Source organism: Pleurodeles waltl, chromosome 3_1 (assembly GCF_031143425.1).
Source record: "Pleurodeles waltl isolate 20211129_DDA chromosome 3_1, aPleWal1.hap1.20221129, whole genome shotgun sequence".
Classification (NCBI taxonomy): domain Eukaryota; kingdom Metazoa; phylum Chordata; class Amphibia; order Caudata; family Salamandridae; genus Pleurodeles; species Pleurodeles waltl.
This window is the reverse complement of record NC_090440.1, coordinates 1,946,998,269-1,947,011,274: the sequence shown is the minus strand read 5'-3', so window position 1 is coordinate 1,947,011,274 and position 13,006 is coordinate 1,946,998,269.

Here is a 13,006-nt window from a genome sequence, read left to right as displayed (position 1 = left end):
CTCCACTAGCCGGAGTGCCATGGGGCACTGTAACCCAAGGCTTGAGCCTTTGAGGCTCACTGCCAGGTGTTACAGTTCCTGCAGGGGGAGGTGTGAAGAACCTCTATCCAGGACAGGCTTTGATTCTGGCCACAGAAAGCACAAAGACTCTCACCCCATGTGGTCAGAAACTGATCTGAAAGTGGCAGGCTGGCACAGACTGGTCAGTCATGCACTAGCAGTTTGGCCTACATACAGGGGGCATCTCTAAGATGCCCTCTGGTGCATTTTTCAATAAATCCCACACTGGCATTAGTGTGGGTTTATTGTGCAGAGAAGGTTGATACCAAACTTCCCAGGATTCAGTGATTCCATTGTGGAGCTGTGGAGTTCATAATGACAAACTCCTAGACCATATACTAAATATGGCTACACTGCACTTACAATGTCTAAGAATGAACTTAGACACTGTAGGGGCATATTGCTCTTGCAGCTACGCCCCAACCTGTGGTATAGGTAAGACTGTTAGTGCTCTAGTTATTCTTTAGAACACTCTGGGAGGATGCAGTAAAACACACGGGAATCAACCGACAGGCTGCTCCTTTTGGAAGTTCATATTTTAATTAAAAGGTCAGACTTCATTTTCACGTGGCTCAGCAAAATCAAGTGAATTTACAGAAAATAAGCTTGCATTTTAGCTTCTGAAGTACCTTCCATAACCTCTATGGGAAAATCATCAATCAATCAATCAATCACTGCATTTGTAAAGCGCGCTAAATACCCGCGCGGGTCTCAAGGCGCTGGGGAGGGGGGAGTGCTACTGGTCGAAGAGCCAGGTCTTGAGGAGTCTTCTGAAGGCCAGCAGGTCCTGGGTCTGTCGTAGGATGGTGGGGAGAGTGTTCCAGGTCTTGGCGGCGAGGTAGGAGAAGGATCTGCCGCCGGCGGTGGTTTTTCGGATGCAGGGGACTGTGGCGAGGGCGAGGTTGGCTGAGCGGAGGCTTCGGGTGGGGGTGTGGAAGCTGAGTCGATTGTTGAGGTAGGTGGGTCCGGTGTTGTGCAGTGCTTTGTGTGCGTGGATCAGGAGCTTGAAGGTGATCCTTTTGTTGACGGGGAGCCAGTGCAGGCCTCTCAGGTGGAGTGTGATGTGGCTGCAGCGGGGGACATCGAGGATGAGTCGGGCTGAGGCGTTCTGGAAGCGTTGGAGTCCTCTCAGGAGCTTGTTTGTAGTTCCTGAGTAGAGGGCGTTCCCGTAGTCGAGTCTGTTGGTGATGAAGGCCTGGGTAACGGTTTTTCTCGTGTCGAGGGGGATCCATTTGAAGATCCTGCGGAGCATACGGAGGGTGTTGAAGCAGGACGCGGAGACGGCGTTGACTTGCCTGGTCATGGAGAGAGTGGAGTCGAGGATGACCCCCAGGTTGCGTGCGTGGTCCGTGGGTTCCGGGGCTGTGCCTAGTGACGTGGGCCACCAAGAGTCGTCCCAGGCTGATGGGGTGGGTCCGAGAACGAGGACCTCCGTCTTGTCGGAGTTCAGCTTCAGTCTGCTGTCCTTCATCCAGTCGGTTACGGCTTTCATTCCTCGGTAGAGGTTAGCTTTGGCGGTGTGGGGATCTTCGGTGAGGGATATGATCAGCTGGGTGTCATCGGCGTAGGAGATGATGTTGAGGTTTTGTTGTCGTGCGATGTGGGCGAGAGGGGCTAAGGGAGGATCCCTGTGGGACGCCGCAGATGATCTCGTGGTTTTGGAGCGGAAGGGTGGGAGGCGGACGCTCTGGGTTCTGCCGGAGAGGAAGGATGTGGTCCAGGCCAGGGCCTTCTCTTGGATACCAGCGTCATGGAGGCGTGCTGATAGGGTGCGGTGGCAGACCGTGCCAAAGGCTGCTGATAGGTCCAGGAGGATGAGGGCGGCTGTTTCTCCTTTGTCCATCAGGGTCCGGATGTCATCAGTGGCGGCGATGAGGGCGGTCTCGGTGCTGTGGTTACTGCGAAAACCGGATTGGGAAGGGTCCAGGATGTTTTTAACTTCGAGGTAGCGGGTCAACTGTTAGTTGACAAACTTCTCGGTCACTTTTGCCAGGAAAGGGAGCAGGGAGATGGGCCGGATGTTCTTGAGGTCCTTGGGGTCCGCCTTGGGCTTCTTCAGAAGGGCGTTGATCTCGGCGTAATCATGAGAAAATAATTTTCTTTCAAACATGATTCATGAAATACCAGCAGAAGACTTTTTCACAGGTTAAGATCACCTTAGCAACTACTGATTTATATTGGAACAAACATTTTTATACGCTTTCCTTTTTGAGACCCTCAAAACCTGCCATTCACTACAATGCATTTCAGTGGGGTGCTTTAATGTATATTGGTCCCAAGATGGCTGTCATCACTTTCTGGTTGAAGTGCTGACAGCCAAACAGATCTCACCATGAGATCTGTGCATAGGCTCCACCCAGATATACAAATGCATTTTTCCTTTAATATCTCGAATACTACTGAACTGATTTACACCAAATAACAAACAGCGTGCTTTCTAGCCCAAGAGCTACCTTCCTGCCAAATTTGGTGTAATTCCATTCAGTTGTTCGGGCTGTGTCTAAAATCTCTAAGGGAATTAACATGGGAAACAAACTTTTTTTTGACTCCCCTTCCCTTTTTTTCGGCCCCTTTTGACGGATCATCCAGAAACTTTCCATGCACAACAAGACCCAACAAGAAACTTTTTTGGGGGAAATTTCATGAAGATTTGTCAAACAACGCCAAAGATACAACCAAGCCAAAAAAAGCTTTTCCCATGGAAACTAAATCCTAACTATACCTACCGGCAAGTGCCAGTAGGGAATGTGTAAATATATATATATATATATATATATACACATATATATACATACACACACACACAAATATAAATACATATATATTCTCACTGAAAAAAACAAATGTCACATGGACGTTCTAGTTGGGTTCAGATTTTACACAAACAAAACCACAAAAAATCAGTAGTTATAGTTATGTGTGGGTGTGGTAGTGGTTTTATGCATCAGTGAATGGGTGTGCGAGTGTGTGAATGGGTGAGTAAGGCTGGGCGTTGTGACTTTGCGGGTCTGTGAGTGTGTAAGTGTGTGAATAGATGTGTGAGTGGCTGTGTGGGTCTGTGAGTGGATGCAGTAGTGTTTTTTTTCATCTGTGAGTGTGTGTGTGAATGTCTGAATTGGTGTGGCTATGTCGGTCTAAGACTGGGTGTAGTAATGTTTTTTGGGGTCTGTGAGTGGTTGTGTGGATGGGTGTATGAGTAGCTGAGTGGGTGTGGTAGTGGTTTGGTGGGTCTGTGAGCGGGTGTGTGAAAAGGTGTGAGAGTGAGTGGCTGCGTGGGTCTGTGTCTGGGTGTGGTAGTGGTTTTGTGGGTCTGTAAGTTGGTGTGCGAGTGGCTGTATGGGTCTGTGAGTGTATGTGTTAATGGTTTTGTGGGTTTGTGAGTGTGTGTGAATGGGTAAGTGGGTGTGTTGGTCTGTGAGTGGGTGTGGGAGAGGCTGTGTGGGTCTGTGAGTGGGTGTGGTAGCAGTTTTATGTGCCTGAGTAGGTAAGTGTGTGAATGGGAGTATAAGTGGGTGTTTAGGTCTGTGAGTGGGTGTGGTAGGGGTTTTGTGGGTCTGTGTGTGTGTGTGTGAATGGCTGTGTGGGTCTGTGAGTGAGCACGTTAGTGGTTTTGTGGGTCTGAGCGGGTGTGTGTGTGTATGTGAGTGGCTGTCTGGGTCTGTGACTGGGTGTGATAGTGGTTTTGAGGGTCTGTAAGTGGGTGCGTGATTGGGTGTGTGTGTGGCTGTGTGGGTCTGTGAGTGTATGTGGTATTGGCTTTGTGGGTCCGTGAGTGGGTGTGTGTGTGTGAATGGCTGTGTGAGTGGGTGTGTAGGTGGCTGTGTTGGTCTGTGAGTGGGTGTGTGAATAGGTGTGTGTGAGTGGGTGTGGGAGAGGCTTTGTGGGTCTGTGAGTGGATGTGGTAGTAGTTTTATGTGTCTGAGTGGGTGTGTAAGTGGGTGTGTGTGTGTCTGTGACTGGGTGTGGTAGGGGTTTTGTGGGTCTGTGAGTGAGCGTGATAGTGGTTTGGTGGGTCCGTGAGCGTATGTGTGCATATGTGAATGGGTGTTTGAGTGGGTATGTGAGTGGCTTTGTGGGTCTGTGACTGGGTGTGGTAGTGGTTTTGGGGGGGTCTATAAGTGGGTGTGTGAATGGGTGTGCGTAGGTGGGAGTGTGGCTGTGTAGGTCTGTGAATGGGGGTGGTAGTGGTTTTGTGGGTGGGGATGGGTGTGTGTGGGCTTCTAATTGCTGTGTGGGTCTGTGAGTGGCTGTGTGGGTCTGAGAGTAGGTGTGGTAGTGGTTTTATGCATCTGTGAATGGGTGTGTGTGTGTGTGAATGAGTGTGTAAGTAGGTGTGCTAGTGACTCGTTCTGTGACTGGGTGAAGTAGTGGTTTTGTGGGTGTGTGAGTAGGCGTGTGAATGGGTGTGGATAGATGAGTGAGTGGCTGTGTGGGTCTGGTAGTGGTTTTATGTGTCTGAGTAGGTGAATGGGTTTGTAAGTGGTGTGTAAATGGCTGTGTGGGTTTGTGAGAGGGTGTTGTAGTGGTTTGGTGGGTCTTTAAGTGGGTGTGTGAATGAGTGTTTGAGTGGCTATGTGGGTCTATGAGCGGGTGTGGAGGTGGTTTTGTGGGTGAGTGAGTGTGAATGGGTGTGTGAGTCGGCATGTAAGTGGTTGGGTGTGTCTGTCAGTAGGTGTGTAAATGGGTGGGTGTGTGAGTGGGTATGGTAGCAGTTTTATGTGTCAGTGAGTGAATGTATGGGTAAGTGGGTGTGTTAGTGGTTATGCGGGACTGGGTGTGGTAGTGGTTTTGAGGGTCTGAGTGTGTGAATGGGTGTGTGAGTGGCTGTGTGGGTCTGTGAGTGAGCGTCGTAGTGGTTTTGTTGTTCTGTGAGTAGGTGTGTGTTTGTGTGTGTGTGTGAATGGGTGGGTGAGTGGCTCTGTCAGTGGGTGTGAGTGGCTCTTTGGGAGTGAGAGTGGGTGTGGTAGTGGTTTTGAGAGTCGTGAGTGGGTGTATGTTTTTTTAACTTGGGCTGCAGATTCACACAGGGGTGTCGCCCTGAGCGACCCAGTGGATTTACAGATCTTCACGCTTCCGCCCCCCCCAAAAAAAACAATTTCTTGCAGACCCCTCCATCGGTCCCATGCAGTCAAAATATCTCTACTGTGACCCCTTTAACCCTATTTAATCTTTACCCCACCCCCCCACACACACACACACACACACCACCACGGAACTGTGTCTTGATTCACAAAATGGCGGTTGCAAGTTTTCCCTCAGGTTGTGGCCAGTCAACCACAGCATTGCTGATGGTGTGCCGATCTGTGAATCCACTGCAGTGGATATACATAAATACTTTTACTTTAACAACTCCAAAATTACTGAACAGATTTACACCAAATTAATGCCATTTTTTTTTTTTTTTATTTGCAACCATAATTCCACTTAAACTGCATTTTTCAGTGCATTTCAACTTTTGTTTTTAAAAATATGTGCATATGCTATGACCAAAGCTAACCATGCCTTTGCTTTGACCTTTGTGTGAAAATCTTTTGGATCATGTACCACGTGCAACAGGTCCCAGAGACCAACAAACCATAGGCAGCCATTTCACGCACCTAACCCTCTGCAAGCACTCAATTCCCACTGTGCATGGCCCTTGCCGTTTCAATGGCTCTTTCCTGCATCCTGCCTATGCTTGAGCTGGAAGCAAGTGAGGTCCAGCAACGCAGTTGAAAAGAAACACTAAACAGATGAAATGTACCTGCATGCTACCATCCAGGTTGTGGATCACTTACTTGTGAAAAACTGCCACAGTAGGTTAGTGATTGCCTGCAAAACCAAGTTGCTAAGCATGACAGAAAAATGAGGCCCATGATATCAGTCTGATATGGCAATTACTTGGTCAGCTAAAACGTATCTCGGTTCAGGAAATGTAACAGACAAACATTAGCCAAAAGAGCTGTCAGTGTGCAAAGAGTATAGGAATAGAGCGGAATGCAGGTCAAGGGAGAACACTTTCTTATCCAGGAGCAGCTCTGCTACTCACCACCGTGGAGGTCCAAAGCCTGGCCAAGAGGTGGGATCAGCATGCCATGTGTCACACTGTATTGTATCTTGTTTTAGCATTTGTTTAGTGCCTCATACAAGACAAAGAAATGTATCTGCTGGTCAAGTAAATGGATTCCTCATTTGTCTTGTTTGGTTAGCAGAATGTGGATTTACGTTTCTTCACTTTCAAAATATTATTAAGCATTTTTAGTTCAACATGACAGGTCTACAATTTCAGATTTGTGCTATGTTGAGGAGTCTTGTAATAGTCTGATTTCCTTACTAATAGTTGTGGAAGTAAATATTTCAAAGTGGTATGGAATCCTCTTGAACATATAATAAAGCATCCTGATTGTCTAATGCAGCTTTGAAAAAAATCAACAAACGTTTTTTGGAATCCTTAGAAGTTCATAGAGATTTTGTAAACTGAAGACACATTTCCTATGGAAACTAGGTCCTAACTAGAACTACCTACTGACAACCACCAGTAGTGTATATATATATATATATATATATATATATATATATATACACACACACACACAATGGTTTCTTTCGAATTCCTGAAACTTAAATAGAAGAGACTTCTTCAAGTGCTTTATTTTGGACATCTGACATTCACTGCAATGGTACAATGGAAACAGTGCTCTCTGAAACGCATAATCAGCTAGTACAACAGCCTCTTCAGGAATTTTCAGACATATCTCACAATCTGAAGAGACTTGATTGAACATGCTTTTAAAATTCTCCTTTGACTAGGCATATGGCCTGTTGCTTATTGTTTTTATCTCTTCTTTCCTTTTATGCATACTGTTGTTATCATAACAATACCCTTTCAGGCTTATAGTGACATATCAATTATGCAAAAATTAGGAGAGAACTCTGGGTAGTTCCCAAGATTAGGTGGAGAGCAGCTCCAATATGGAGCACCCTACAACATCAGGGACACTCTAAATTTTCTCACAGGAAATGTCTGCTTTTCTAGCAAAGCTTTAAAGCATAGGATCGCGCAGTGTCATCCTTGCTGAGGTGGAAAGGGACAAAGGGCCTGTTTAGGTACTGGCAGACAAACTACTCTGTCACAACAGTGACAGATATCCTGTCCGTCGGAATCTAAATCCCATTGTATCCTATGTGATTTAGATTTCAGCAGACAGGATATCCGTCACAATTATGACAGGAGTAACCCCTTCGTCAATATCTAAATGAAGCCCAAAGACTTTTGCTATTCATACAACAAAGTCTTTAAGCATAGGATTAGCACAGTGCCATCCACACTGAGCTGTAAAATGACAAAAGCCTTTCACCAAACCAGGCACAGTATTAAAGCTTTGAATTGATAAAATACCATCCAAGCCAAACTGGAATGGGCAAAAGCAACCCTCTGACACATTTCACTATCATTATTGCTCTTCAGAGGGGTTTAGCTTTGACCAGACACAAGGAAGCACCCAGTATAAGTAAAAACAATACCCTTTTAGTCTTAGAGTGACGCATAAATTATGTAAAAATAAAGAGAGAACTCTGGGTAGTTTCCAAGTTTAGGTGGAGAGCAGCTCCATTATAGAGCAGCCTACAACACCAGTGACACTCTAAATGTGCTCACCTCAAATGTCTGTTCTTCTAGCAAAGGTTTTAAGCATAGGATTAGCACAGTGGCAGCCACACTGAGCTAGAAAGGTAAATAGCCTTTTATCATCCATACAGCAAAGTCTTTTAGCATAGGATTGGCACAGTGCCATCCACCCAGAGCTATAAAATGAAAAAAGACTTTCACCTCTCCAGGCACAGTATACCAGCTTGAATTGATAAAATACCATCCAAGACAACCTGGAATGGGCAAAAGCATCCCCGGACACAGTTCACTATCATTATTGCTCTTCAGAGGGGTTTAGCTTTGTCCAGACACAAGGGAGCACCCAACATGAGTCAAAACAATACACTTTTAGGCTTACAGTGATGCATAAATTATGCAAAAATGAAGAGAGAACTCTGGGTAGTTCCCAAGTTTAGGTGGAGAGCAACATCAGTTTAGAACACTCTACATTTGCTCACCTCAAATGTCTGCTTTTCCAGCAAACATTTTTAAGCATCGGATTAGCACAGTGGCATCCTTGCCTAGCTAGAAAGGGAAAAAGTGTTTTTGCCATTTATACAGCAACTTCTTTAAGCACAGGGTTAACACAGTGCCATCAACGGCAAGCTGTAAAATGACAACAGCTTTTCACCACTCCAGGCACAGTATTACATCTTTAAATTGGTAAAATACCATCCAACTCAACCTGGAATGAGCAAAAGCAACTCCTGACACGTTCTCCACTATCATTTTGCCTCTACAGAGAGGATTAGCTATGTCTAGACACAAAGGAGAACCCAGTAGTCAAAACAATACCTTTTCAGGCTTAGAGTGACTCATAAATTATGCAAAAAATAAAATTGTTTACATCATGTAAGGTTTTAATTAACTGCATCATGATTAAGAAATTCATTCAATTCAAGTGTTTTATTTTGGATGTTGTCCAGCACCCTACTTTACAAGTGAACTCTTGTCACATTTTTAAAATAACTGGTCAGCAACTGGTACAATAATTCATCTTTTCCTGAGATATGACACAACAGCAACTCAAGATCAGGAATTCTTTGAAAATATTTCTAGAGCCTGGACAGAGGATTTGGGATCTGACCTCAATAATTTTCAGTGGCCATCTGCATGTAAAGCAATTGATGGTGCTAAGTGGGATCTAAACCTAAAATTCATCCAGCAAAAAATGTTTCTTTCTTTTCTATTGGATACCTGCATGGGCGGGAAGGTTAGTTTAGACTAGTTCTAATCTTTGTTAGTCCTCTAAAAATAAATAAAAGATTCTTGAAAAAAATTAGTATGGAAATGCACTCAATATAAAAAAAATGAGGGAGATGTACTGAATAGGATTGATCTAGTAAATGGGCTAAGCTTCTGAAGCTTGTTACTATTATTATGTTATTCTACTTATTTCCCTCGACGTAGGGATTGATATGCGGCCAGCAGCGTCAGCTGTACTGTGGTTATAAGAATGCTAATAAATTAATCTTTAAAAAATGGGTATCAGTGGAAGTCTAGATTAAAGATAATTTGCCACTGCCCGAATATGAATTGAATATGCTTTCAACAACATAATTAAAATATAGTACAATAATGAACAGGCCATTTTTGTCAAATATATTTTAACTGTTGTTTATTTAATTTTAAAATATATATATTTCTCTCTCTTCTGTTCTCTTCTCTCTTTCTATCCCTTTCCTTTTGCGTCCGCCTTTTTCACCACCCGACCCTTTATTCTAGTTCCAATTGCTGAATCACCATATCTACTGCTTTTTCTGTATTTGTGTTTACTTTTTAAAATTTGGCTGTTCTATACACTGTGTGACATTGCTTGTTTTAGTTCTCATAATTTAACAATAAAACTTTTTTTTTTTTAAAGAATTGTTTACAGTAAGCGTAATTTCAGAAGAGTATGGGTGTTGATTGTGAGATTTAGCAGGTTGCTCCAAGCATGTGCAAGTGAACATATAGCTGTGCTTCAGCATGGAGTGAAATGATGTAAAAGGAACAGTTCCATTCATGTATTCTGCCCATTTTTACTTAAGAGGCTACTTTTTTTTGTTGTGCATGGTTGGTTGGTAGCACCTAAATTTAAAATGTAACCTTTGTGACAAAAGTTTGAGTGTTATACCTGAAGTCTGGGAGGGGACTCCAAATGTGCTGTGGCGGTCTGGTGGTTGCACTGAGGTATGAGGAGACAGGAAGGTGTAAGAGGGACGGAGTCATGCTTGTGCTTTAATTAGGCAAAAGGGTAAGTACTCCATGCTGATCTGTCACCCTCCCTGTATGGTCACTTGTTCCTGTTCTTGGAAGCAGAGGCTATATTTATGTACATATATGTATTTGGATATGTTCTACAGCGAGAACCTGTCCAAACATTAGTGGAGCATTGTTCATAATCAAGGAGGCTAAGATCCTATCAAATACCCTTTGAAAATCTTTGGCCCCTGCTACTAGTAGAAAAGGGATGTAGTCACAGACAGCAGTGCTGTTACTCAAGAGATGCCAAATGCTTAGCTTACAACTGGAGCTCTGGACATGTCTCTTTATGGACAATAACTGCAGATTGCCTGTCGCCTTTCCACCCCGATCAGTCAAGAAGGTGTGCAAACATCAACGCTCAGACACAGATAAGGGGTAAAAGGCTGCTTTAATAGATCAGGTCTGGCTAATTTATTAATAACCTCAGCAAGATGCCTTACAGAACTAACCAACCTCACTAATACAATGTAAACAGCCTAATATCCGACCCAACCCCTCTAAGAAATCTTAACCCATAGGGATGATCTTTCTCATCCCACCTTGTATCCCAAATTCTGTACCCATCAGCCCTGCTCTACACCTCGCGTTATTACCCTTGCCGCTCCATGCCTTTGGACCTTGATCAATATTCTTGACCTCATTACTCTGCCTTTCGGACCCTCTCCCATCCAACCAGGAAAACCCACAGCTGTTCTTCTGCCCCACCAAAAAATGTGACCTCAAGTGAGCTGCTCCCACTTAATCCCATGACCTCTCACCCAAATACTCAGCCCTTCTGGCTGGTTGACAAAGAACATGTGTTCTGTTCAGTCAGAAAGTGAAGGAGCAATAAAGACACCTTTAAATCACGTTCTTATCTTGTCACATTTGCTCTGTGTTCAGATACAGAGGTCAAAAGTTGGTTTCTCTTACAATTAATTTTCCTTCTGAAAGCAGAGTCCCAGGATTTTGTAAGATCAACTCTGACTTGCTGCACAGAGTTTGAAATGAAAGTCTGTAGGGTGTCAGTTTTTTCCTAAGAAACAACATTTAAATGACTAAGTCAACTGAACAAACATTTCAAAATGAAATTCAGTGATTGTGAAAGACCGTTTTTTGTACTTCTCTGTGATGAAAAAAATATATTAATAGGATGCAAACAAAGCAGAACACTCTACTTGGTGATGTGCAAGGGATAAATATGTTTTCTGAAACCCAATTTTCACAGATTATTGTTAAAACACTATATTGTTTTATCAGTAAAGCTGCAGGTTAGTTTTTGGACAGTTCTTGGAAATTGACAGTCTGTAAAGGACAGTGTGCTACCACATCATGCTTTTTTCCAATTGTTTTATTAAGGTCTGTTCAATACATACAAAAGGTAAACAAACCATCAACTTAGTAGCCGAGATTGTAGCACATACCATCAGAGATGTGATATAGTGAAAGTGGTACAGTGCCCACAAACAAGTAAATGTAGTGTGTATTATTGATCCGTGTCTATAGGTTTGATCTCACGCTCATGGCGAGAGCAGCAGCACTTCCTATCTAGTTGGCAAAAATGTTTAAATATGGTCCATACGTTCCTGGGGCGGATTGCCACGGGTAGTTCCTCCACATACTCCTCTAAAACGTTCTTACAGTATGCCAGTTCTTGTAGCCATTTTGCTTGTGTGGGGTATTTCCTTTTCTCCCCAATGCATGGGCACTGGATGTTTAGCCAGTAATAGTGCTATTGCTGTGAATCGACATGCTGCCGGTTTCAATGACTGCACCATGCCCAGCAGGCATATCTGAATCGTGCACAGCATTGGTTCTTCAATTATATCACACAATGTACCCATCTACTTCCGTCCAGAATCCCCTTATTTTGGGGCACTCCCATACCAAATGTATAAATCCCGCCCCTGTCGCCCCACATCAAGCACATCACGAGTCTGTCTGTGCCCCATATCGCTGCATTTTAAGAGGTGTGTAATACATCTGGTACAAGTATCCATAGTGTATAATGCGAAGGTTGTAGTTAGATGTTCGACAGCTGGTTACTGAGCAGCAGTATTTCCAGTCTTCCTGTATTAGAGGGGCTGGGAGGCCGGTATTCCAGTGTGCTAAAGCCTTGTCAGTCAGTGAAGGAGTGCCCGCTTGTGAGGATTTGTATAGTTTGATGACTAGTTGCCTCCGATCCTCGTTTGTGAGTAGGGTCTGTAATGCTCTCAGTGTAGGGCACTCTGCCGGGAACGTCGGATATAGAGCTTTTATGGTATGTGTGAGGCAGTGGTGGTAAAACTTGAAAAGAGTTGTGGCATTTTGTATACGTTTTAAGCCTGTCAGTCCCACAAAGGTTCTGTCCGAATAAAGATCTCCCATTGCGGTTATACCTATTGTTTTAAGCAGAGCCTGCGCTCCTGGTTCATGTGTAACTGACAGTGCCGGGTGGTTCTCTAGAGGCAGTGCGGGGGCATATAGGGGCAGTCGACCTACCCGTGCCCCCAATGCGTGCCAGGCCACAACTGTGCAGTCCACCGTGCGAGGAGTGTCTCTGTGTTAGACATAGCACATGGCGCAATAGTATGGGGTGTACTTCCTCCGCTAGGTGTGGTATGTATTCAGATGGGTTATACCACTTGTGAGCTTGTTGTGCTTGCGTGCATCAATAGTATAAATGTAAGTCTGGTGCTGTGAAGCCCTCTTTTACGTGGGGTAGTATCTCAGCCTTGGTTCCTTCCCGGCCCATATTAACCTGATTAGTTGCACTCTAACGAGCTTGAAGAACCTGCCAGTCAGGGTGATAGGGATGTTGTTGAATAGGTATAAAAAAGCGAGGTAGCACCACAATTTTTATGACCACCACTCTGTCTGCAAAGGACAGTGGCATCGTCACCCAGCGCCCCACCTATTCTTCTAGTTTTGCTAAAGCAGTGTTGTAATGAGTCTACCATACCACGTTAGGGTCTTTATGTATCCATATGCCTAAGTATTTTACAGCATCTGTGCACCATTTAAGCGGACATTCAAGGGGTATTGGTTTCGTCTGTGTCATTAGTGGCAAGATGAGCGATTTCTCCCAGTTGATAGTGAGCCCAGAGTAGTGTT